Here is a 27,397-nt window from a genome sequence, read left to right as displayed (position 1 = left end):
AGCAAAATCCACAACAACATTGCTCTCTCTAAAGATAAATATACACTAATCTTCATCATGAATAAGTAGAAACGCAAATCTGTGACACACATGCACGATCAAAACATAGCACACAAACTCGCATGTCCATGTGCTGACCGACCACAAATTGTATGAATATTAGTAGTGTGATCGTGAACCTAGTTGCAACAAAAAAAAAACGTCGAGCAGTGACAGCACAGGTGTCAGCGCAAAGCTATTAGTGTGTTCTCCTATTACACTTATAAAGGAAAACATAGGTCTAATAAAGCTGATAAATATTTATAACAAACTGAGTTTATTTCTTTAGTGCCAGTACACATAAACATTGAATAATGATCACTTTGTAAATTACATCGCTTGCTGTACTAGCGACACGTTTGTCGTGCGGGCGCAGATAGCGCAGATTTGGCATTCTGCCCTCAAACTACACGTTGAAGCATACTACTAAGCTTTACGGCTGATAAAAAGTGCGTCTATTTCACCTGCTTCAGCGGCATCTCAGTGGCATGTTGTGAATGGTGTGGTTTGCTTTTCTGCAGGATATTGTCATGGGTGCTTGCGTTGACAAACGTTCTCTTGGGAACCGTCTTATTCAGATTACTCAGACAACACTCAGTGGTGCGTCACACGCAATCACTCCACGCAAGAACATCAACGCAAGAGCAACCCCGTCCACAAAGCTTCTACGATACTGATGGATTAACAGGGTACAGCTACGACGTTGTTCCCGACATAATCCACCTCGTGAGGTAGGTGCAACCACGCACAGTATAAAACCTCAGTGAAAAATTATCAAGCAATCTTTTTCACTCGATGTGGCGTCCCTTCGCCACCCCTCTTCGAAAAGTCTGTGCAACCAACGTGCCTGCCTTTTAGCACCTCAGCTGATTTGGACCGATAACGGAGGCAGTGCAAACTGACAACGTTATGTGATAACGTCATCATATGAGTTTATGATGACGTCACAATTTTTTACAGCCTGCGATGGCTTGTTGAGACGTCAAAGGCAGGCGCCACTTTGTTGACGTCAACGCGCCATCACCACTAGCCGGCGCGCACGCCCGTTAGGTAGCACTGCGTCATTGAAAGCATGCCTGCGGCCAACGAGCGAGCACCAAGCCGCGTGAGCAAGAGCGTGCTCTGGCAGGCAGAGAGCATGCTCTTGAATCGCAATTTGTGATTAAGATGTTATCAGGCCTATATATGTTGACATGTCCTTCAGCGCTAGTCTATAGCTGTACATGACACTGCACAAAACACCTCTTTGACGTGTGCCTTGATTTTAAGGCATGTCTTCGCATATACATCGCGCTGCAGTGATTTCTGAATAAACTGTCTAAAATGTGCGTGCCTCCACATTTTCGTCTCGTTATTTCTTTGCGCTGTATGGCCAAAGCTACCGCCTCTAATTGAACATGAACCGACTATCCCAACAACGGCTAGTTCTACAAAGAGCAAAGTGTCAGACTGAACGTCATTTGTTCTTCATCTCACGGGTAGGATCAGGCGCTCACGCCTCAACGTGTGAGAGGTAGTGTACAACAAGGAATGCCCTGGGTACATTACAGTGACAGTTCGAGATGGAACGCACCAGTGCAATACGTGCAACATGTTGCTTCATTAGAAGACTGCAAGTTGATACGAATAATAAAACATGCAGACAGAATCTGTGCACGTTTTCTTTTGTCTCTTTTACTTCAAATTCAGTGAGATGCGTGACAAAACTGCCTTAATTTCGTTTGTGTTAATGTTCTCACCGTTTTCGCGTCGTGTCGGCGCAAGGGCTGAAAACGCTTCGCGTGTTTTTGGCGCATTGTTCCTTACAGCTGTTCCAGCGCCGCGGCACTTCGTAGCGCGGTAAGAATACATGATCCCTGCCAGCCCTTTCCTAAAGTGGGCGCATAGTTCCTTCCCACAGAAACAAGCAGTGCACTAAAAAGAACACAAACACGACACCACACCACTTGCGTGCACGAACTGGCTTTGGCATGTCATGCGCCAGGGGCGTAGGCAAAAAAATTTTCTTGTGGGGTGGGGGGGGGGGGGGGGAGAGTGTTGTTTCATCTGAAGTGAGAGCCGGAGAAGCGGATGTGTTCAGTGCCTTTATGTTCTCTAAAGAGGTTTTTGATAGAGAGGGGAAGGGGATTCGGTGTGTCACCACCTGGCTGTGCCACCGTCATGCACGCGTAAACTTACGTGCGCACGACGTGTGTATATGTCTGCGCAGTGTGAGCATCTGCTGTGAGTTTATCTGATACCGAATGGAGCAGGCAAATAAATAGGCTTCTGAAGTCTGCATACCTTGAGTGGCAAATGTTTCAAGCTCACCCTCCTCGCATCATGCTTTCGTGGCTGTAATGAAACAATAAAAATTGTGGGAGCACAAAGCTTTTCATTGGGCACGCAACAACATCCTTTAACTTACTAATACTTCTCACATGACATTCTAAAACACCCTTTAAAAACAAAATTAACAAACAATAAAAAAGCCACGTGCAGACATGAATTTTTAGGTTGGAGCTTCTTACACTCTAACCTTGTCACTAGTCACGCATAACGCAGCGAAGAAGGGACGAGAAAGAAAAATTATTGACTATTTTTTGTCTCATTTCCTTGGTGGCTTTACTCTGCCGCTACTATCTGAAGTGCCACTAATCTCCGATTGGCTGCTGCGTGCGCTTAGCCTAAGTGCGCGAACGAGTGCCTCTCAGTCTCCTAGATAGTCACCGTACGTGGCAGACCATTGGTTAGGTATGGACGGAGCAGAGCTATCACTGTGTTGCAGACGCTTGCGCTGAGCTTCCTTGGCGGCACGCTGGGTTACCTGCGTGCCGTCTGCATTCTCGAACGCTATCGGATGCATGAACGCATGCACAAACGGATGGATGGACGGACGCTTCCCCCCACTCATCATCGTTTACTCCGTGAATATGCTGTAAATTTTTTACCTAGGCTTCACTAATTCCTGACGGTTTCGCATGGGTTCATCATCTTTATATGGCTGCACAGAGGCCCCTCTTGTTCCCTGCCCTCCTTTACATTCAGGTTTTCAAGGAGATGCATGAATTTCTTGGGAGCACTGGAATGCACAACCCATATAAAACCACCCATCACTTTCTCGGCCACGGACATTGCTCTCCTATGCTTCCTCTACCTTTTTCCTACCTTTGTTTTCCTATAGACTGAGCTGTGCTCAGTCTATACTAAATGTGCCCCAATTTAGTGTTGCAGAAATAGCGTTTCTTCTTCTCCACTTCCTCCAACCACTCGCGCCATGTCAGTGTGCTGGCGTAAGGTTACCAGCGAGTGCCATTTCTTTTCTGCTCGCGCCTGCTTTTCGGAATTTCGTTGAAGCTCAATAAACGTGTTGTTGGTGAAGCCAGTTGGTTATTTGACATATTGTAAGATATTTAGTGCAACTTTGGCTCTCGCAAACACTCGCACAAACGCTGACACAACCAGCCCAGTAACACGCACGACACTTAGCGCTCATTACCAACTGTTTATTGCTCCTAAATTACCTTCTTATATATGCGCAGAAAAATGTGCAAAGGCAATAAAAAAGAAATATGTAAAGCAGATAAACAACTGGAAGTACTAAATCTTTGCGTCAAAAACAGATATTTCCTGTTGATGCGACATCAAAGACTTCTCCCTGATACAGATATCGTTATTTTTTTTTTCAATAAAGTATGCTTTCAACAGCACACGTGCAGAAAAATTAAAACTTCTTCCAAAAACTTGCGTATCTGTGAATCGTGGTTCACACATGCAGCAGTATCTGTCACAAGATGCGCGTTCTTGAGCTCGTTTTTCTTAACCTTGAGCGCGCGCTCCCTAAGCTGATAATTTAGGCTTCGATCGATTATTCTGATGTACATGTTTCTGGAGAATAAAGCAATAGGGTATAAAACTCCAGTGGAGCATTTACCGAAGACTTTCTCAAGTTTTTTTCAGACAACCGTGTCTCTTTCAATTGTAATTGCGCGGAAAGAACGCGGTATGGACAAAGTATGGACACTGTCAAAATCTTACCTCTTTATTGGCATAAATGCAGTGAAAAAGAAACGTCGGTCGAGTTAAAGAAGACTGGTCATGGTTGAAGAACGCAAGAAAACCCTGAAGGACCTTCATCAGCTGTTCCTGCTGCCTAGGCGGGGATTGTGAATTGACGGATTTGTGAAAAACGATGATAGCAACATACGTGACAGTTTCAGGTGTAATGACATAAGTCGTTAGCAATGACTTCTCTGCAAGCGATCGGGTCTTCGAAAATCTTATCTAAGGTCTCGAGACTCCCAAGACACTCAACGTCTATAGTACAATATACGGACAAGCAGAGGCGTTGCACGCCTAAAGTACAGCGAAATCACTGAAAAGGTTTATGACGGCAAGTGGGAGGACGGCGGTTCGGTGGCGCCCATCTATAAATGTTTAAAACAGTACCGTCGAGTCAGAGAAAGCAGGCGAAGAAACATGTACTAGGGTGGCGGACAATTGTGCGATACAAACGTCAGCTGTAGCAAATTCTTTAGAAAGGCTGCAGTGGTCGAGATCAGGGCACGAATCGTTATTGTGAGTTCAGCCCAAGTGCCGTCTACGAGGGTTTGATTGGTAGAAAGGAAATCCCATCTAAGTATGAGGTCGTAAAGTGACCGGGGAAGAAGGACAAACTTGACTTCGTACGAGACATCTCGAATAACAACACGTGCTGTGCACTGAGCCATCGGTGCAATGTAATGCGAGGTCGCTGCATGCAGAATAAGATTGGTTAGTGGCATTGCGACTGCTCAATTTGTGGCACAGCTTTCCACTATTTACAGAAACTACGGCGCCTGTGTCGGTAAGTACACACACGTACGGTGACACCTTTTATTAGAACATCAATTTTGTTTGGTGCATAAAGAAGAGGTGTTTGAGAGCACAACGACAATGCATTTCTTGCCTCTGCGGCTGTCAGTTTGTCCTTGTGCGGGGCGAGAGAGAAGATGCTTCAGAGAGATGGTTCGGTGACGAGGTGGAGTTCACCGGCATGAGTCGAACGGGCGTCATGCAGAAAACGAGTCGGCGAGAGGAGAAGAAGGTCGTTGGAATTCTGGGTAGCTTGAAAGTTTGTGAAATTCTCGCAGTCCTGAGGCAGGAACTTGCAACGGCGGCAGTAGTGTGCGATATACCCCCACCAAACAGGACGCAAAACAGATGGACTCACTGTCAAAGGTATGCCATGGGCTAACGAGAGAAGATCTGGTGGGTTAAGCAAGATGTGTACCTTGCGTGTTGGCATCGTCGTAATGTAGAAACACCGGTGTCGCCGTTAAACGCAGGGAAAGATGGGGCCGGTGATCCAGACGATGGCAGTGTATGTCAGCGGTGTAGTTACAGGCGGTGATGACGGCAGTGCTTGCGTGACGAGTCTCAATGACCTGGCGTAGACGTTGGTCTAGTGAGTTCACTGGCTTCGGTGTTTGGCCCACATGAGAAAGTTGACACGCAACTTTTTCAAGAATGAACTGTTTCATGTGTACCAGCAAAATGCTAAGATCAGCAGCGAAGTTGTGCATGAGGGTGGAAACGTCAGCTGTATCTTCAGCTGCCCGGCGCGTTGAGACGCGCTGCTTAAGCAACTCCTCATACGCCTGACAGAACTGGACCACATTCGTGACAGTATGAGGATTCCTGGTGACCAGAATCGAGAAGGTATCGTCATCTACCCTTTTAATGATGTGATTGATCTTGTCCATTTATGTGAGAGATGCATCGACGCGCTTGTAGAGAGACAAGATATCATTGAAAGAGTAAAAATGCGAGCTTGTTGGCATAGATTCATCGTAAAAAGCAGTGCGAGTTTACGGGAAAGAAATAAATACGACATACCAGTGCTCTCTCCTATCACATTTCTTCTTCTCTCGGGAGGCCAGGACTCCGGCTCACCAGAGGCTAGTTCCCGAAACGTCCATCATGTGGCGCATGACTTTGAACCCTCCCCTCATTCTCGCATTTCTCCTTCCACTACTGAGCAGACGGGCTTCGAGAGGAACAGGTACAGTGTAGAACAAGTTTTCCCAATGCCTACCGGGTCAGCACGGATAGTGTACCACAGAGTCACCAGCCGAGCGCTCTCCCCTTTTCTCCGTCTAAAAAGGAATAAAAAATACACACTGAGGCATGATGAGGGAGAAACGTGCCACCAGAAAAACGAACTGATGCGCGGAGAGGGGTAAATGCACACATAAAAGAAACGAAACAAAATAGATTAACAAGCGAACAAACAACGCTAGACACGGGACGTTAAGAAGACGACAGACGAAACCTTCCGCCTGTCGCGTCCTCTCACCTTCCCATGTCCAGCGCTGTTTATTCACTTTTTGATCAGGTAACATCTAGCTCAGGTAGGCACAGTGCAACAAACTAAAAACAGAGGGGTGTTGGGCAAGACACAGGCAATAAACGCACAGCGCCAACGAGCCTTAAGAGCGAGTAAGGAGGTCGGCGTCGCTGAGACGGCTGTCAATTTTTCCACGTGGCATCTTTTAAAGACGACAGTCCTTCTTGGGGACCTTCGAAGCAAAAATTTTGGTCTGTCCGTCTGTCTGTCTGTCTGTCTGTCTGTCTGTCTGTCTGTCTGTCTGTCTGTCTGTCTGTCTGTCTGTCTGTCTGTCTGTCTGTCTGTCTGTCTGTCTGTACACTTTTCTGTTTGTCCACTCCTAACGGCACTGGGTACTTCAAACGGCCGACTCCATCCGCAGCGTCCACCAATGTTGCTCAAGCATTAGCCTTCGTACTTTGCAATGGTCAATCGATGAGCAATTATTGCGCAAGTCTGCGACACCATAACAACACGTATATGTTCCGCATGAGTATATTTTTACTAGAAAAGGTATACATAAGTAATTTTAAGGACCGTAGTGCTTATCACACTGCGCTGACCATGTAACGCTTGCACAAAAAGGTGAGTGTTTCCAACGCTTTGCCAAGACGCGATAGTGGTGGCACCTACCCGTCGCCTAGCGTTCCTCACCTTATCACCTCTGAGACGGGCGCGCACACCCGCCTGAAAGCCACGTGCTTCGTTTTCCAAGACTGCCAGGTGGCGCTCATGTCTTACGTGTGACGTGACTTGAAACGCTCGTTCGCCACCGCTGCACGCTCAGGGCACTCTAACGCAGCGCCTCTAAAATACCACTCACAGATTTTCTTGCGCAAAACATCAAACTGTTTACTCTCTCCGCACGCAAAACTATCGTTTTCGATAATATTTGCGGATTACCTGCAGATACAGGGTCATTTAGTTCTAAATCTGTTCACAATTTTTAAACAATCGATTGGGTATGTATTGATGTAGTTTGTTCTTAATTCTGGATGTTGAAGCAATTTCCAATCTCATTATTATTACAACCATGTGATAGCTCACTACCTTCTACATGATAGGCTGCATGATAGGCTACATGATAGGCTGCAGATAGGCTGCAGTGAATAAACATTGCGCTATAGTGTTGTTGTTTTCACTCTCATTTCGTTTTGAGAACTTGTATACTTTCACTCTGCTGAGATCTGCCGATCATTTAGCGCGAAAGTTTCCAGCAATTAACCGCTGAAGCCCTTTTAAAGAAACCGGCACCATAGCCGGACAAACACGGCGGCCGACGTGCCAGGCGTGTGAAAGTGAAGGAGGCACTGGTTTTTGATACATCTTGTTCTCTCCACTATAATCTATAATTTAGGCCAAGAATAGCCCACCTGCCATAGCCATATCCTTCGTGGTGAGTGAGTTCTTCACTTTCTTTTCTGAAGTGGTGGATAGCCGAATGACGGCTTCCAGTTCGATGCCTAGCTCTTCTTTTAAAGTGTTTAAGGTGTTTTAAGGTTTTTGAGGTGATTTAAGGTGTTAGGTTGTGTAGGCTGTTTCAAGGTGTGTGCCGTTCAGTGTAATCGGGAGTAAACACCTACATTCTGGGACGCGGTTGTTACCAGTTATCTTGCCTCCTCCCCGATTACACTGAACTGCACATAACTTGAAGCAGCGAAGAGCAGAGCCTTGAAGATTGCGTCAACCGGAGTTGATGTAGCAGACACGACGCGCCGTTTTTCTGTCCACTATTCTTCCTGACTTATGAACGGTTCAGGAATAGTCCAGTGTGCCAGCAAATAGTCCTCCCTGCCCGTGCCAGGGCGGACTTCTTCCTTTTTTTAACCTAATAATTCCTCTCCTCCTCTCTCTTCCTATCCCCTTTGTACCATTTCGCCAAAGCGATGAGCCATGACCCCAATACGGAAGGCAAAAACAAGCGTCTTCGCATTTCTTTTCCCCTAATAAAAGACCACTCTTATGTATTCATAATCGGCTATGCATGGCTTCGCAGGTTGAGGACTTCCTTCCCTAGCGCGGTTGAGTCCGTGACCTCACAATTTTAAATATCTGCATTCGCGGACATCTTACTGTACCCAAAAAAGTCATGCTCAACTAATACTTTTTTGTCACTGGTAATATATTATATTTATAGTTTAAGCTTTGATGTATATATTTGAGGCCTCAATCATATGTTTGGCAACCAAATTACTGGCGCTCTGACATTTTGTATGTTTCTAGAACACCTTCTACTTTGCCTCTCTAGTAAGCAAAACCAGTGCAACTTCACAATGCCCTAGAGTCTCCGTGGAAAGCAAGAGCAATGTTAGGCAGTTTTTGGTCGTACTGAATACTCTTTTTTTACTCGTATTTGAGTCTTCATTGCCCGCAGTATAGCGCATTTTCAAGGCAGTCAGAGAGCCACGTTTAATATAGAAGTACCTTGGAGAGGAGATGTTCGGTACACTGGCTGAGAAGAGATAAGACTGATTTCACATTTCATTTTTCTTAGGTGAGCTCATAAGAAACCCCGTGAGATTCGTTCGTTTTTTTTCCTTTAGCATATAAGTCGATACGGCACAATATCAAAGCTTCGTTGTTCTAACGTAGCTATACTGCGTGCGAGTGCACGCTGGTCGTGGAAAGTTTACTGTACCTGATTTAAAATACGTTTGAATGAATTCCTGAGGTCTGTCTTGAATGCATATTAGTCCATAATGCGTGCCAGTCTTGTAAGTTGATACTGTAAACATATTGCAGTAAAGTAGATTGGTGGGCGAGTTGGAACTGACGCATATTGAAAAATTTTCAGCGCGAACGTGACGGTTGTTTGACCAAGTAATAGAAGAGCACGGGAACTCGCGGAAGCGTACTTCATAAATGATGCCGGAGATGTTTGCATATCCAGCAGTCGTTTGCCTTTCAGAATGTGAGCTACGTAAGCCTAATGAATTGAGCTTGAATTTTAATTCAATTATTCAGTTGATAGACAGCGTCTGTGTTGTGTAGTTTCTTTGTACTCTGTACCGTTCACGCTGAAAAGTTTCAATTTGAACAAACATGATGAATTTATCAAAGCAATCTCATTAAAGTGTGCGTATCACGTCCCCGAAAAACCCAGCGATAGCGTTCGCTTCCTGAACGCTAACCTCTGCTGAACTAAAATATTCTCAGGTTTATCAGGAAGAAAGACCGCCGGCTATGAAGCCATGCATTTTCTTCCGTACATCGCGGGTCGACATGTGACTGTTTTGAGTGATCACAGGCCACTTATGACTATCCGAGGGCCCCAGAAGCAGATTTTACAGACACTTTGCCCTCGTATAATCCGATGGTGCATCAAGATGTCAGCATAGGAGTACGACATCGTGTACTGTCCTGGAAAGAAGCACGAAAACACCGACACACTGAGCTGCTTACACCCCCGCGAAACCATGAAGGATACACCTCAAGTTGGCTGCGTGCTCAAGTTCGAAGCGCTACCAAGGCCCGCAATTAACAGCCGACGAAATGACAATAGGCACGCAAGATCACCCGACATTATTCAAGCTGTACAACGCCCAGATAGAGGGCAGAGTTCAAAACTACAAGAATGAGCACTTCAACGTTTTTCACAAGAAAGCAACGGAGTTCGGCTGTCATCGTGGTTGTTTCAAATGGGGATGACAAGTTCTCATTCATGGCTTTCTTCGATAACAATCAATGGCTCTCATTCATGCCGAACACCAAGGTGTGATCACAATGAAGGGCGCCCGCAGCTACATGTGGTGGCCAGGAATCGGCAAGGGCATCCAAATAGCTTCAGAGTGCACATATCGCCACTTCAATCAACGTGCTTCGCCACGAGCTCCAGCACCAGACTGGGGTAGACCGAGCACACCTTAGCACACATGCCTGGTAATTCCGCATGCCTACCGTAAATGGATTGGAATTAGCCATGTGAACAAAAAAACATTGACAGATTCCATCAATTTCTTGCGCTTGTTCAAAAGTTTTGGATTACCCAACAAAGTGGTTTCAAACAACGGAATCGCATTCATGTCAGCCAAAATACTGAAAACCTGCAGATGACAACTGCGTCACAGTGGTGAAATCTGCTCCGAACCACCCAGCCACAAACGGACAGGCCAAATGCTACGTAGTTGAGCTAAAACGTGCTCTTGCAAGAGAGACCACGGGGTAATACAGCGGCACATTGCATGCTTTTTTTCAAGGAACTCCCAACGGGCCAGACGGACCAGGTACCGGATAATCACGTGTTTTCTTGCGAGCTGCGGGCATGCATCTCCGCCATACTGCCACAACCGCCTTGAAAAGTCACACCAGATAAGAAAGACACATAGCGCTGCCGGTTACTCCGCAAAGGACAACCAGTAGTCATTCGCCAGTTTCACTGAATGCCTGAATAAATGGTGGCCATTGTAAAAAAAAAGTTTTGGCCTGAGATTTCAGTTTGTTGATGTTAAAGCCCCTCTACGGCGTCTTCTACTGGAAACGCATAGAAAGGCTTTAGATCGGTCATTCCCGCTTCCAGCCAGCTGCAGGGATGCGCCCTGCCCTCCACCCCAACCTTCCTACCCTCGATACTTGACACAGCGTGCCCGGGGACTGATTGACTGTCGGGGCAATCATCGCCCCCGCGCACTGGTTGCCTGTCCGTTGTGCTTCTCCCCACTTTTACGACCCACAGCGGATGATGATGATATATGGTGTTTTTTGGCGCAAGGGCCATTTGATGGCCAAAGAGCGCCAGTTCATGAGACAGGAATGTGGACAATGGTTGTGATTAGCGGCTGTATAAGGGCCATAAAATTCCTCGCAGTAAAGCGGGTAAAAACATACAAGTAATAAAATCATGACTATGCCGTGAATGGTGTGCATGGTGCGAACAGGTGACAAAAGTTCGTGATAATGAAAAACGATGGTGGACATGTATGGCATTAGCACAAGTACCTCACACATTAGTACCCTTGCGGGCAAGGGCCGTGAGGCAAGTGCTTTCCTGTGTAGCCACCGCAGCAAAGCAAAAACCTCTCTAGAGAGGTCGTGCTACGGTATGCCCGGGTATATGATATGAAAACTATGAATTTCTCTTAAAAACGCGAATAATGATTAGTGACTAAAAAGCAGTTCCCCACCGACGAACATTGCAGGGTGTAAAGGTATATGTTGTCGGTAGGATAATGAAAAGTGTTGTCTTCTTAGACTGTCTAACTGTTTACATTGAATTAAAACGTGAAGAACTGTTAACGCCTCACCACATTTATCACACAATGGTGGATCACCACCGGACAAAAGATGTGTGTGTGTCGTGTATGTGTGTCCTATCCTGAGTCTTGTTAGTGTTACCTCTGTTAGACGTGATTTTGATACTGGTGGCCAATGTCCAAGGTGTGGCTTGATAACGTGTAGTTTGTTTTGTGTGTGTGTATCCCACTTGCTCTGCCAGTAGTCCCTGAGGTTTCGTTTGAGAGACGGCTTCAGGTCAAGGACCGGGATTGATATGGGTGTAGGGGCAGTGCTCTCATGGACGGATGCAGCGAGCTGATCCGCCCTCACGTTGCCTTGGATCTCACGGTGCCCTGGCACCCAGCACACCACAACATGTTGGTTGAGTGTGTAGAGTGTGCAAAATATGGAGTAAAGTGAGACAAGGACAGGGTTTTTTTTTGTTTTTTAAGACTGTGCAGAGCCGTTACCACACTGAGGGAGTCTGTATAAACTACTGCTTTTTGTATTTGTAATTGTTTGATGTGTTAGCTGCCACAAGTATCGCGTAAGCTTCCGCTGTGAAGATACTTGTGCGTGGATGTAGAGGGCCAGCATCCGAAAAGGATGGGCCGACAGCAGCGTAGGACACAGAGGAGTTAGACTTAGAGGCATCTGTAAAAAACTCAGGACGTGTGTATTTGTGTTGAAGTTCCAGGAAATATGTTCGGATATGGGCAATGAGTGCATGTTTTGTAACTTCTAGAAAAGACACATCGCAGTCTATAGTCTGCCACTGCCACGGTGGCGGCTATGCCACAGGAGCCATTAAACTGTGTTCGAGTGACACTCCAGTGTCCTCAGCTAGACCCTTCAGGCGAACTGAGAAGGGCTGCCTCATCGAAGGCCTGTTTTGAAAAAGAATGGAGCTCGACAAGTCATTAGTAGTAGAGTATGACGGGTGCCTCTTGTCTGGTTTCACCTTAAGGAAGTATACAAAGGACATGTAGGTTCTCTGCAGATGAAACGACCACTCATTTGACTCAACATAAAGGCTTTCTACGGGGCTGGTGCGAAAAGCACCCGTAGAAAGGGGGATGCCCAAATGGTGCACGGGGTCCAGCATCTTCAAGGCACTTTGAGTAGCAGACTGATAGACAACGGCCCCATAATCTAAGCGGGTGCGAATGAGGCTTCTATAGAGGTTCATGAGGCATTGCCTATCACTACCCCACGTAGTACGTGACAACACTTTTATAACATTCATGGCTTTTAAACATTTTGTTTTTAAATACTTGATATGCGGTACGAAGGTCAACTTGTTGTCCAAGATTAAGCCTAAGAATTTATGCTCGGTATTGACGGACAGACGTTGCCCGTTCAGTCGAATTTCAGGTTCCGAGTGCATGCCTCTCTTTCGAGAGAACAAGACACACGTGCTTTTTTGTGGGTTAAGTCAAAATCCGTTTTGATCTGCCCATTTGGAGACCTTTTTTAAACCCAGCTGAACCTGCCGCTCACACATGGCCAAGTTGCATGACTTGAAGCCAAGCTGAACGTCGTCGACATATGTACAATAGAACATATTGCGGGGAATGGACAAGTGCAAAGAATTCATTTTGATAATAAAAAGTGTGCAACTAAACACGCCACCTTGTGGCACGCCTGTTTCCTGGACAAATGTTTGAGAGAGCACACTGCCCAGACGGACACGGAATGCCCGGTTTGACAGGTAACTTTCGATTATATGAAACATTCTTCCGCACACACCAAGGTGGGACAGGTCTCTTAGAATTCCGAAACGCCATGTTGTATCATACGCCTTTTCGATATCGAGGAACACACAGAGAAAATATTGTTTATGGACAAAGGCGTCTCTGATCTGTGCCTCGATACGAACAAGGTGGTCGGTGGTGGATCTACTCTCTCGAAACCCGCACTGAAATTGGTGGAGCAAATTGTTTGTTTCAAGGATATGTACAAGTCGGCAGTTTATCATTTTTTCGAATACTTTGCACAAGCAGCTTGTAAGTGCAATAGGCCTATAACTCGAAGCTAAAGAAGGGTCCTTGCCCTCTTTCAAAATGGGAATAATAATAGCCTCTTTCCAGGAGGTAGGGATAGTGCCAGAAAACCAGATAGCATTGTACAAACAAAGTAGGGTTGTTCGTGTTTCGGCTGGTAGGTTTTTTAGCATTTCATACACCACACGGTCAGAACCTGGGGCAGAAGTACTGCAGGAGTTTAGAGACGTTCGCAGCTCAGCTAGACTGAAAGGTCGGTTATTTGCTTCGGATCCAGTGCATTTGTGTTCGAGTTTCTGCTTTTCTATTCTTGTTCTGTATTTTTGGAAAGTGTCAGTATAGTGGGATGAGCTGGACACCTGTTCGAAGGGTGCACCGAGGAAGTTTGCCTGATCTTCCAAGGTGTCACCCTGAGTGTTTAAGAGTGGAAGTTTGTGTACTTGTTTTCCTGCTATCCTACCGACCATGTTCCAGACTTTAGCTTCCTTTGTGTATGAATTGATCCCTGACAAAAACTTCTGCCAGCTTTTTCTTCTGGCCTGCCGACGCGTTCTCCTTCCTTGAGACTTTATTTTCTTGAACGTGTTGAGATTTTCCGCTTTCGGGGAGTTTCGAAGCAACCTCCAAGCTCTGTTTTGCTGTTGGCGCGCGTTTCGGCATTCAGAGTTCCACCATGGTACACGCCATTTTCCAGGGTGTCCATTTGTTTGTGGGATGCATTTTGTTGCAGCATCAATCAAAAACGCTGTGGAGTAGTTGACAGCAACATCAATGTTCAGAGTACATATGTCATTCCAACCTAGACGAGCGATGGTATAAAACTGTTCCCAGTCGGCTCTGTTTATGAGCCACTTGGGAACACGGGGTGGACACTCAGTTGCTGTAGTTGTGCTCAAAACTACGGGGAAGTGGTCACTTCCGTACAGATTAGTGACAGCTTTCCACTGGAGTAGAGGCACAAGAGATGGAGATACTATGCTTAGGTTTATGGAGGAGTAGGTGTTATGTGCGAGATTATAATAGGTTGGTTCTTTTCTATTTAGGAAACATGCGCTCGACGAGAGAATGAACTGTTCAAACATTCGACCTCGCGCGTCGCAACGAGAGTCTCCCCATAGCCTGCTATGCGCATTGAAGTCTCCAAGGAGAACATAGGGCTCCGGAAGTTCATCAATTAAAGAGTATAAATCACGTTTTTGCAGCTGATAGCTAGGAGGAATGTAAATACTGCAGATTGTGATCAGTTTATCAAAAAGAACCGCTCGAACAGCCACTGCCTCAAGGGATGTTTGGAGTTGTAAGTGTGCGCATGCAATTCCTTGATTTACTATGATGGCAACACCTCCGGATGATGTCATGGCATCATCACGGTCCTTTCGAAAAATAACGTATTTACGAAGAAAATTTGTGTGTTTTGAATTAAGGTGTGTTTCTTGTACACACAGCACTTTTGGCGAGTGTTCATGTAAGAGTTCTTGGATGTCGTCAAGGTTCCTGAGAAGTCCCCTGACGTTCCATTGTATAATTTGAGTGTTCATGGTGAATGTAAAGTAGTGCTGTGTGTACGAAAAGCGAGTGGCTGTTTAGACGGGGAATTTGAGTTCATTTAACAGGGCCGTCACCGGGCCCTGTTATTTGCTTTTTCGTTTTCTTGGCGCGCTCCAAGGAGCCATGCCGCTCTTTCGGCACCAAGGGTGCCGACGTATCCATTGCCTCCTCGGAGGCACTGGATGCCCGCATATGCGGGCTGTTAGTTCGGATTACGGGCCTCGCCTGGTGAGGGGAGGCCTTGAGACCCGAGGACTCTGGAGTCTCCGGTCTCTGTTTGGGAGTAGGCGGTGTAGCCTGGGCTACAGCCGCCTTGGGGGCAGGTGCCACAACCACCGGCTCGGTATGCGCGGGCCGGAGGGGTGGCGAGGGCTGGTGCGGCGGTGCCCCCTGACGTGCCGCATCAGCGTATGTAGGTCCATAGAATGGAGCGACTCTTCGCCGTGCTTCCTTAAATGTAATGTTCTTTTTCACCTTCAACGTAATTATTTCTTTTTCTTTTTTCCAGTATGTGCAGGAGCGTGAATATGCGGCATGATTTCCTTCGCAGTTTACACAGTGTGGCGGTTGTTTGCAGTTCTCAGACACGTGGCCTAAGACTCCACATTGTGCACAAGTCTGGCGACCACGACAGGTTTTAGAGCCATGGCCATACCTCTGGCATTGGAAGAAACGACGAGGGTTTGGTATATACGGCCTGATAGATGTCTTGGTGTACCCTGTTTGAATGGAATCTGGTAGTTTACTGGATGCAAACGTGAGAGTCAAGTGTTTCGTCGGTATTTCCTTATTATCTCTTCTGATGATAATTCTCTGTACATTAGTGACGTTTTGGCTCTTCCACCCTTCCAAAAGTTCAGTTTCGGTGAGTTCAAGTAAGTCTGTATCAGATACCACTCCGCGAGTGATGTTCATGGATCTGTGTGGTGTTACGCTGATCGGTACGTCACCAAACGTTGAGAGGCTGTCTAGCTTTACAAATTGTGCTTTGTCCCGAATTTCTAGGAGAAGATCTCCGCTAGCCATTTTCGTTACTTTGTATCCAGCCCCGAGAGTTTCAGTAAGACACCTGGCAACTACGAAAGGAGATACGGTCCTGGCTTGCTTTCCGGTTTTTTCACAGTGAATGACGTGGTAGTGGGGAAAAGTTTCTATTGGCTGGTTGAAGAAATTTATGTCGTCGGTGCGTACCCGCTTTAAGCCGGTACGATCAGACAGTTGAGGGAATGCTCCATGCATGCCGGTCTTATTTTTGTTCAGCAGCGTTGGCGGCCACCCACCACGGAGCCCAACAAGGGGACGCTGCAAGTTTGCAGGTGCTGAAAGCTTGCAGACGTCAGCCGTACAACACTGCCAAAACCCAATGCGCCTAGATTGAGGTAGGCTATTTGCACAGGGTTAACCCTTGCCGCCAGGATAAATTGGAAGTAAACAGAAGAGAGAAGTAGACAGGAAAGCTAAAAAAGTAAGAAAGACGAAGATGTAGGGAGAGAGAGATAGGAAAAGGCGACTGCCGATTTCCCCTGGGTGGGTCAGCCCAGGGGTGCCGTCTACGTGAAGCCGGGGCCAAAGGGGTGTGTTGCCTCTGCTGGGGGGCTTTAAAGGTCCAATCACCCAGCGTCAGCTCAACCCCCAGGATCCCCTTTTTCCCCGGGCACGGCAAAGCCACGCACGGCTAGGCGTGGGAGGGAGTAGAAACTCCCCCGTTAGCTCGGGTCCCTGGTGTCGCTACACACCAAACGCCTACTTGCGCAGGCGCCCCTGCGGGGACGGCCCACAGCGGACTTGAAAGCCAGCGCTCGGACTATTTTGACCATGCTGCGCGCAAATTCCTTTCCTGAAAGTAATAAACTTCATTCCTTGTTCCGTACGCTTGTTATTCCGGCTAACGTGCACATAACACATTGCAAATAGGGTTATTTGTTCCTAAAAAAATTTACGTTCCTGCCTTTCAGCATTATATCTCTTTAGTTTAAGTTACTTCCCTTAATATTTTTATTTCTATCGTTAAATTGGAGAGTTGCGTAATAAAAAAGGGGACGTGGATTTATTTATTTATTATTAGACTCGTTATTTATTTTTGACAAAGACTGCCAGTCCAGTGCTGGAGTATGGACAGGGATGTGGGGCGCAGTGGACGCAACATTGTGCAGGAGGTACAGCAGTATAAATAGTGTTGAACAAAAGCGTGTTGATTCAAAACGCATGAAAAGGAGAATGGACATGAAATACGGTCCACAATCTCAAGAATGGCCATAATACACGAAACAAAACAAAAACTATAAAAGCAGTGTCCACCAGGTTATGTTGTTTGGGTAAAAAATAAAAAGGACTCAAATACCAACAGTAGCAGAAATAAAGTCAGCAATGTTAAAAAGCGACGCATTGCAGAAGCGAGGCATTAAACCTCAAGCAATCAGTCTGACTAAGGTGGGTATCAAAATGAAGCGCACAGTGATATATTTGAAGGTGTAGTTATGAGTGATGTGAAACAGCTAGCGCACGAAGAAACTACTAGAGACCGGCTCTTTCAAAAATCTTTGGTGGCAATTTGTTCCACTTTCTGCTTGTGCAAAAAAATGGCACATCCCACGTACACTGGGAATCGATGATATGCGAAGAGCAATATAGAATTGTTGATATGTCACTTTCAAATCAGCACAACATTACGAGGTGGAGATAAATGATGCCAAACACCACTTCCATATTATGATTATTATGTTTGGATGTGTCATTTACCTGCGTCATCTAATCACGTTACGTGATACCAAAGTTAGTAAATGTGAAGCTAGTGAAACGGCCGCGAGCACGCTATGGGCGTGGTAGGTTATTGTGTTCTCACATGACAAGCGTGTCAGCTTTATCACGTTTGCACCAGTCATACATTTCATCATTCATTGACGTCACGAAACTCCAAATTTGGTATATGCGGAGCTAGCAAAATGGCCGCGAGTGCATCATGAATGGCCCAGTATACTCTAATGCAGCGTTCAGGCGCGCGCACGCTGAGCACAGCGACGCTATATTAGTGAAACGCGAGCACTCTATAGTCTGACGCCAGGCGCGACCAGCGTCCCTGGGCGCAGCGCGACGAAAACTGGCGCCAAAGGCGACATGCTGCATTTCAATCAATCACTCAATCAATCAAAAAACTTTATTTTCACTAAAAACAAAACATTTATGGTGAAAAAAGGTTGTTCGCGCCGATGCCTTAGAATAACATTACTCTATGCCGATGCAGAGACAACACTGCGTCTGCCTCTTTTTGTGACGAAGGGACGCTGGACGCGCTGAAACGTGCACGCGTCAAAGCAACGCAGCGCGGCGCGCACCTGCGAGTATATGGCAAGACCGGCTCCTAGCCGGGCAACGCCGGCTTGACACAACGAAATGAAGTCAGGTGAGCATGCCCACCGCGTCATGTCCAAATGTATTGGCGCCTTAACTGTAGCGTGTAGTCATGTTCTGACGTGACGCGCATCTCATGTTTATCATGTTTGCACCAGTATTATACTTTCGCAATCCATTCACTTCCCGTAATACCAAATTCGGTATAAGTGAAGCGCGCGAAACGGCCGCCAGAGAAGATTTACCTATGTCGTGCGTTCGCGTCACGATATACCGAGATTGGTACAAGTGATACCAGCGAAACGCTTACGAGCGCATCATGAGCATAGCATGTAGTGATGTTGTTTCATGACACGGATCTATGTTTATCATGTTTGCACCAGTATCATACCTTTGTCATCCATTCACATCCCGTTAATACCAAATTTGGTATATGGGACGTTAGCGAAACAGCCGCAAGCGCATCATGAGCGTGGTATGTAGTCATGTTGTTACATGACACGCATCTCATGATTATTTTGTTAGGTTCTGTCGCTTGTGTTCACCATGCAATCATATCATACCATACCAGTTTTTCAACATACAATGTGAACGAAAATACCGCTGAAGTTGGAGGACCATTAAATGTATATCATGACATTCATGACATTCATGTCATTATTTCCATGTTGACTAGCCAAATATATTCTTCACAGTCATGTTATGCGATACCCATTATCGAAACGGTCAGGATAGCTACAAGTGGTAGGTGGCTGCATAGATAGATAGATAGATAGATAGATAGATAGATAGATAGATAGATAGATAGATAGATAGATAGATAGATAGATAGATAGATACGCTCGAAAGTGCCGATATTTGCTAAGAAATGCTTCGCAATTTAAAAGGTACCAGTATATTATGAAGTCTTGGTAGTCTTGGTTGCGACAGTGTTTATTCGAGGGAAGACCTCGCACGGGCAGGGGCAGTCCACAGACGACAATGATGATGGCACCGAGTGGCCATGAGGAAGAGGCAAGTGGATGATGGTGATTATGATCATGCAGGAATGAGAACGATGTAAGTAACAAACGGCAACACTAATTTCCCCCACTTGGAAGCGGACACATTTGGCCGCCGTAAGTCCAAGTCACGGGGAACGTTGCGTGAAAGGTTTCATGCGAGAAACGTGGACAACTTCGGTGCTGCGGTAACGGCGGTCTGTTGGGGCTACAATTGGAGTCACACAATAATTGACCAGTGAAGTGTGTTGTAAAACTATGTATGGCCCAAATAAGCGTAGTTGGAATATGACATATGGAGCAGGAGTGCGATTAGGTGTCAAGAGCAGCGCCTCATCACTAGGTTGGAAAGACACAATGCGATGGGATGCGGCATAGATAATCTTCCGCTCATGCTTTCTCGCTTCAGTATTGATGCGAGCCTGTAGGCGAGACTGGGCCAGGCGGGAAATGTATTCCTCGCTAGAAGACTGACATGAATTTCCATGCCTGTTAACCTAAGAGACGTCGAGAAAGAAAGTCGGGTTTCGTCCGTACACAAGGTAAAACGGTGAGTAGCAAGTTGTTCGCTGAACGTCGGTGTTGTAGGCGAAGGTCAGAAAAGGTAAAAGAGTATCCCAGTTTTTGTGGTCGGCTTAGACGTAAACGGCTATCAAGTAAGGAAGGGTTCAATTAAATCTTTCTGTGAGACCATTTGTCTGAGGATGGTAGCTTGATGCGGTCTTGTGAGTAGTTCCAGAAGCGCGCAGTACTTCATTTACCAATTGTGACAGGAACACTTTGCCAGGGCACTAAGCAGTGCATGAGGAGCCTCATGACGCAGAATTATGGCGTGAAGAATGAAGTTTGCAGCTTCTACAGCTGAACCTAAAATATCAGAGGACGTATCAGCGTATCGTGTCAGGTGCTCCACGGCAGTCAATATCCATCATTTGCCAGCAGATGTTATGGGTAGATGCCCTTAAAGGTCGACGTCTAAAACCTCTAACGGCATTCAATGGCATGGAACTGGCTTTAGAGGTCCAGCAGGTGCAGACGTCGGGAGTTTACGACGCTGGCATGGGTAGCAGGAACCAACGTACCGCGCTACGGTAGAAGGAATGCCAGGCCAGTAATAACGACATCGAATGCGATCGAGAGCTTTTTTTAAAAACCAAGATGACCAGCAGTCAAGTCATCGTGGACGGCTTCGAGCACTTGAGGTCCAAGAGAGCGTGGCAGAACAGGAACCCAGCGCTGACCGTCATGGTGGTAAATGTGGCGGTAGAGACCTCCATTGTCCAGCTTAAGGTGCAGGAGTTGACCACGAAGTCGCGCGTTTCGTGGATGAGAAACTTCTGAAAGGTGGTCCATCATGCGTCTGCAGTATGGATCGGATCGCTGGCGGGAGATAAATGTTGGCTCGTTGCCCGAAAAGGGTTGCATTTTCGATGCGAGCGTATGAACTTTGGTAAATGTGGCGGTTGAGTTCTCACCAACACAGATATGGGTAGTTGGAAGCGGGCAACGAGATAAAGCGTCAGCGTCTTGATCTTTTCTACCTGACTAGTAAGTTATGGCAAATCGCACTCCTGCCAGCGAGTATCCACGGACCCAAGCGTCCGCACAAGTTCTTCAGTGTAGAAAGTCAGCATAAGGTATGGTGGTCCGTAACAATTGTAAAGTGATGGCCGTGGAGTTAGGGACTAAACTACTGCTCTGACCAAACCACAGCCAAACATTTTCGCTCAGTTATCGTGTAGCTCTTTTCGGCAGGGGTGAGTACGTGACTGGCATATGCAACAACTTTCTCTAGGAAAGACTTGTCGTGTTGTAGAAGAACCGCTCCGATACCAAAGCCGCTGGCGTCGGTAAGGAGGATAGTCGGTGCAGCTTCGTCAAAGTGGCAGAGCAGAGGCTCAGATGCGAGGGCCCGCTCAACAGGTCAACTGTTCAGATGCGAGGGCTCGCTCCAACTCCAGCCCGCTCAACAGCCCGCTCAACAGGTCAGATGCGAGGGCCCGCTCAACAGGCCCGCTCAACATTCTTGAGACCACAAAGTGGGGACGTTGGAAGCAAGTAGCTGGTGTAATAGAGCAGCAATAGAGGCAAAATTCGGGATAAACCGGTGAAAATAGGACGCGAGGCGAAGAAAACTGCGAAGCTCCTTTGGTCTTTCGGGACGCGGAAAGTGAAGGACTGCAGAAGTCTTGTCAGGGTCGAGCCAAATTCCGTCTTTGCTAACGACGTGCCCTAAAACTTTGATAGATTAGCTAGCAAAAGAGCATTTGTCATTAATTATTTGGAGCCCGGTGCTGGCAAGACACGTCAGAACTTGATCCAATCGTTCTAGGTGTTCAGGAAACGTAGACGAAAAGATAATAGTGTCGTCCAGGCAGCAAAGGCAACTTTTCCATTTCAGCCCGCGCAGCACGGTGTCTATCATGCACTCAGAAGTCGCGGGTGCGTTGCAGAGCCCGAAAGGCAACACGTTGAATACGTATAATAGCCCATCGGGGGTTGCCAACGCCGTTTTCTCCTTATCGTCTTCATGCATGGAAATCTGCGAGTACCCAGAACGCAAATCGATGCTTGACAAAAATTCCGCGCCTTGCAGGGAATCAAGGGCGTCGTCAATGCGTGGCATAGGGTACACGTCCTTGCGTGTGATCCTATTGAGCGCCCAGTATTCTATGCATAAACGCACAGAGCCATCCTTTTTACGGACCAAAACAATAGGAGACGACCAATGGCTAGATGAGGGACGGATGTCTTCCCGTTTAGGCATGTCAGCAACGTTTTCTTCTATACTTTTTCTTTCAGCTAGAGACACGCGGTAGGGTCAGCGTTGTACGATAGATGTACCAACTGTTTGAATTCTACGTGCTGTTGTGATAGTGCGGCCCAGCTTAGACGAGCAAATATGGAAAGAATTTGCGTGCTTATGCAATAATGTGAGCAGTGGCTGCGTCTGAATTTGTCAAGTCGCTGCTGATTGCGGTGGTAAAGGTGGAGGAAGAAACATGCTTACCAAGGGAAGGGTCTTTGGATGAGATGACCTGAAGTGGCATGACAAATACAGGCTTGAAGTCGGCAACACGGGCCACAGTAGTGCCCTGTGGCAGTAAGATCTTCTCCTGTGTAGAGTTTACAGCGGTGACAAGTGCTGAGCCATTGCAAAAAAGAATGACACCGCATGGAAGAACTCTGCCTTTATGAACACAAAGTGGTGACGGGAGACCAATATATAAACGTGATAGATGTCGTTGGACGTAATGCTGAGAATTCGTTCTTGTAGTGGCGGCAGTTCAATGTCATTCGCAGCGACAAAACGAAGTAGCTTTTGATTGTCGTCATCAAGCATGTAGTCAGCGTCTGTAAGGCGAACCACGCGTTCTCCACAACATATAGCCGTGGAAGCAGATGATAGGAAATCCGACCCTAAATTAATCAAGGAGAGCAGCGGGACAGCAAACTGGATTTGATGGTGTATGCCGTCGATGAAAACACGCACAGTACTAAACGCGGAAAGGCGAATGCTGTTCGCCTGCGCAGCAACTTACGTGGGAGCATCGTAAGGCGTCATTATTTTCTTTAAATGTTCACGCAAATCAGCACGTATAACAATGTTGCACCTGTGTCCACCAAAACATCAACTTGCGCTTCTTCTACTTCCACAGTAACCATGTTGCATGGACCTGATGGAGGAATTCCTGTTCTAAATTCGAGTGCCGTTTCTCCTCCACAAACTGCATCATTAAGATTTCCGAATAATTATCAGAGTAGAATGAGGTGTGCCGAAGCGGAGTAGTGGAGCGGCGGAAGGGCGAAAGCGAGCGGCATCTCGTGTTTCGGCTGTTCCGCGGTGCAGTCGATGCCGGAGGAGTTAGAGACCGGTGCGGGGGAGACGAATAACGCCGACCTTGATAAGAGGCCCCAGTGTACAAATTCCGTTCAAGCATGTCGTTCCGACCCTCATCTTCATAGCTCTTTCGGCAGAAATGAAATATGTGGCCGCGATATCCGCAGTAGTAGCAGACCGGGCGGGACGAGCGCCAGGGTGGGAAATAGTGGGCTTTCGGGGCCCCTGGAGATAGCACGGTCAAGTGGGCCGAAGAAGTCTCAACAGGCATCGAACGGTAGCTCACCGGGGGAGAGGCAGCAACCGACGCGTAGGTTGGCAGCGGCAAAGTAGCGTGTACGTCGCTGGAAGGCATGGCAGCAACTAGAGGTTAGGTGGATATGGGACATTAAGCAAGTGGCTTTACGGGCGCAGAGCTGGTCAGAGATGAAAGTTCCTCCCTGACGATGTCACGCAAGGGCACTCCTTAAGGCTGTGTAGGACGTGGTGTAGGAGGTGTGAAGAACATGGACCACAATTCTTCGCGTATAATATCCCGGATGAGGTCACGCAGGTGGCCATGCGACGTGGAGTGGTGGTCGTCAATGTTTGGTTGGATACGGAGTCAAGTGCATCAAGGCGCTGGCATGTTGTCACGATGTCAGCGATGGTAGTTGGGTTTTGCACATTTACGGCATTTAAAGCAACAGGATTTCAATATGTGGCGCACTTTGTCCGATTCCGGCATGGATTTATTGACACGCCGGCACAGTGCGAAGACATCCTCGACGAATGACGTGTACGATTCACCGGGATGCTGCCGGCGAGCGTCGAGGGTCCTCTTCGCGATGGCGGATTGAATGTCCATTGTCCCAAAAACGTGTCGCAGCTGCTGCTGGAAGGTAGCCCAGTCGGGTAAGTCAATGACGTTGTTAAAATACCGTGTCTTTGCGACTCCGGTCAGATAAAAAAGAACGTAACGCAGTTTGGCGGCCTCGTCCCACTGATTAGTGACACTTACGTGGTCTTAGACATCGAGCCAGTTTATTACGTCTTCTCCACAAAGACCAGCGAAGAGCGGAGGTTCCCGCTGATGTCCGTGTATGCGAATAGGAGGGGAAGATTGCGGCGGTGCGTGCTTGATGACATCAGCGCTAGCCGGCTTGGTCTGGGACATGCTGCCTGACAGTGGGCGATATCGGCAATATCGGCGGTCTGAACGAAGCTACAGGGGATAGAGCGGGCTGCGGGAGGTCAGAGGACCGAAAATCGACATCCACCACGTATGAAGTCTTAGTAGTCTTGCTTGCGACAGCGTTTATTCGAGGAAAGACCTCGCAAAACGAACAGGCAGAGCCAGTCCACAGACGACGATGATGATGGCACCGAGTGGCCATTAGGAAGAGGCAAGCGGATGATGGTGCTTGTGATCATGCAGGGATGAGCACAATGTATGTAACAAACGCCACAATATAGGGTCTCAGTCACTCTTTCAAGATTGGAGGCACGCACTTTCACATGCAGTCATTCAGGTTCGCCGGATGCCTTAGCGAGTGCCCGTGTTAGGTACCCTAATATTTTCAAGGCCTTTTTCTCAGTATAAGACCCTTCTTCGTTCCATCTTAAATCAGATGTGACGACAACACTACACTCTAAAATATTTTACACACTAAAGGTGTAAAACGGGTGTGCGCATTAAAAGCACCCATATAAACACCCTTTTTACACACCATTTTTAAAATTTTGAGGTGTTCCTGAATAAAACACCCTCAAAGAACCGCATTCACACCCTTACATTTGGGGTGTTATGAACAAGGCTACAAACGATTGATTGATATGTGGGGTTTAACGTCACAAAACCACCCTATGATTATGAGAGACGCTGCAGTGGAGGGCGCCGGAAATTTCGACCACCTGGAGTTTTTTAACGTGCACCCAAATCTGAGCACACGTGCCTATAAGGCTAAAAATGCACGACATTTTCCGGCAGTTTTGCTCATACTGTTAGTATACAATAACCATCTTGATACCAGCAATCTCCGACTACTAGCTTTTTGCGAGTCTAGTAATGAATTGAAGCAGGAAGTAATGTGTCCGAAACGCATTTTTCATCAATAAAGCATGTAAACTTCTATAGGACGGAGGATAGAATAGGAGCGCCACTTGTTTAATAGAGTAAGGGCCAATTCTCCTGTATCTATTTTTTTATATGTGTCATTTGCGTGATTAGTAAACACTCACAAAGTACACTGATTTGCCTGAACAACGTAATGTTGCGCACCTTAGTGTAGCCGTGCATAGAACACTCCCGCCTTCTCTCCGTCCCCCATCCATAAGATCAAAGCTTTTAAAGGTAGAGATAAAACGTCCGCCACCCGCAAAACAAACAAACAACAACAGCACAGTTGTTTAGCCGTACCCACCACATCAGCAGGCCATCAGGTCCTTTAAAAACAAACATTAACATCATGTATTTTTATCAGGCACGTTTCATTTAAATAATGTAGCGAATGTTCCTCTTCATGTGTCCTTAAGTTTACGTTATGGAAATTAAAAAGAGGACACCGATAACAGATAAAAATGCAGAAAAAGGACATTTTAGTGACCTTGACGTAGCCTTGCTCAAAATGACAGGAGCCTTCTTGACTAAATTGCGAACAAAGCTCTCCTTAGGGGTGCCGAAACGCGTTCTCTAGTTTTCTCTCTCTCTGTTTTTTTTGTGGATCTCCTTCTATTAATTTATGTGGCTTCCCCAGCAGACATGCTTCGGTCAAAGCCTTGACTTTGCAGGTAATGAGAAAACGACATTGATGAAATATTTCAGCCGTGGTCTTGTTCCAAGGACGGCAAGCTAAGTACAAATGTATTGTCGCAACATGAAGAAAGAAGTAGTAATTAACAGGTTGAGAAAGTAGCAGCAGCTCAGTATTTTTATTTGCGGCAAGCCAGAGCATTCCTCCTCGTTCTTGTTATTGCTTGCTGCATTCAAGCACGCAGATGCGCGTATGCGCTGTCGTCTTCAGCTTCCTAGCAGTACGCACGTGGCAATATGTTCTCATTCATTAGTGTGACGGTCGATGCACGCATTGTTACAATGTTTTTACCGAAATGAAAGTGCTGATAAAATATCGCCTGCGTGACCCTCAATGTGCAGTCCCTAAAGACCCATGGAGCTGAGCAAAAAGCATCAGCTTAGCTTTTTTACCAGTATTCACTACATTGACTGATTTTTGGTGTTTAACGTCCCAAACCACCATATGATTACGAGAGACACTTTAGTGGAGGGCTCCGGAAATTTCGACCACTTAGATTTCTTTAACGTGCACCCAAATCTGGGGACAGGGGCCTACAACATTTCCACTTCCAGTGGAAATACAGCTGCCGCAGCCGGGATTCAATCCTGCGACCAGTATTCACTACTTTAGGTTGGTGAAGGTACGCTAAATATTGCTGCTGAATATTACAAATGACGTTCTGACTAGTAGCTTCTGCTTGCCACACTGCACCGTCACAATGTTCACTGCGATTCAGATGCACTGATAAAGAACGAGTATAACGCAACAGATCACTGCCGCAAAAAAAGAAAAAAAAAGCAGCGCCCGCGCTATCAATAGAAGTTCAAGCTAGCGTTAAACCGAACCTAGCCGGTCTGAGAGCGCATTGACGCCATGAAGTATCGTCGCCTAGACAACTTTGGCGGCCCGGTATTGATGCGCGCTCGGACGCAGAGCGCGGGAAAGCGACCGACGTCGTCTTACATGTCACTGCGTGTGCTGGCGAAAACCCCTCCCGTGTGTGTGCGTGTTGTGCTCGTGGCTTCTCGATCGGTAGAGTTTATTAGTCGGTGTTTAGTTTGAAATGTGCCGGGGTTCTGTGCTCGACCTGTGTGCTCTGTCAGTGCTGATTATTGTGAAGGTGCACCATCACGAAGACTGCACCTGTGGATTCATATTGTCGAGCACTCGAAGTGAAATAGTGAGTACTGCTCTCACGTTATTCCGTTGAGCGCTTTGTGAACTGCATGAGCACGAGAATAACGCCTTCAAACAATTTTGCTTTCAACTAGTTGACAAATCAGCAT

Source organism: Rhipicephalus microplus, unplaced genomic scaffold, assembly GCF_043290135.1.
Source record: "Rhipicephalus microplus isolate Deutch F79 unplaced genomic scaffold, USDA_Rmic scaffold_12, whole genome shotgun sequence".
NCBI lineage: Eukaryota > Metazoa > Arthropoda > Arachnida > Ixodida > Ixodidae > Rhipicephalus > Rhipicephalus microplus.
This window is presented reverse-complemented; position numbering follows the sequence as displayed.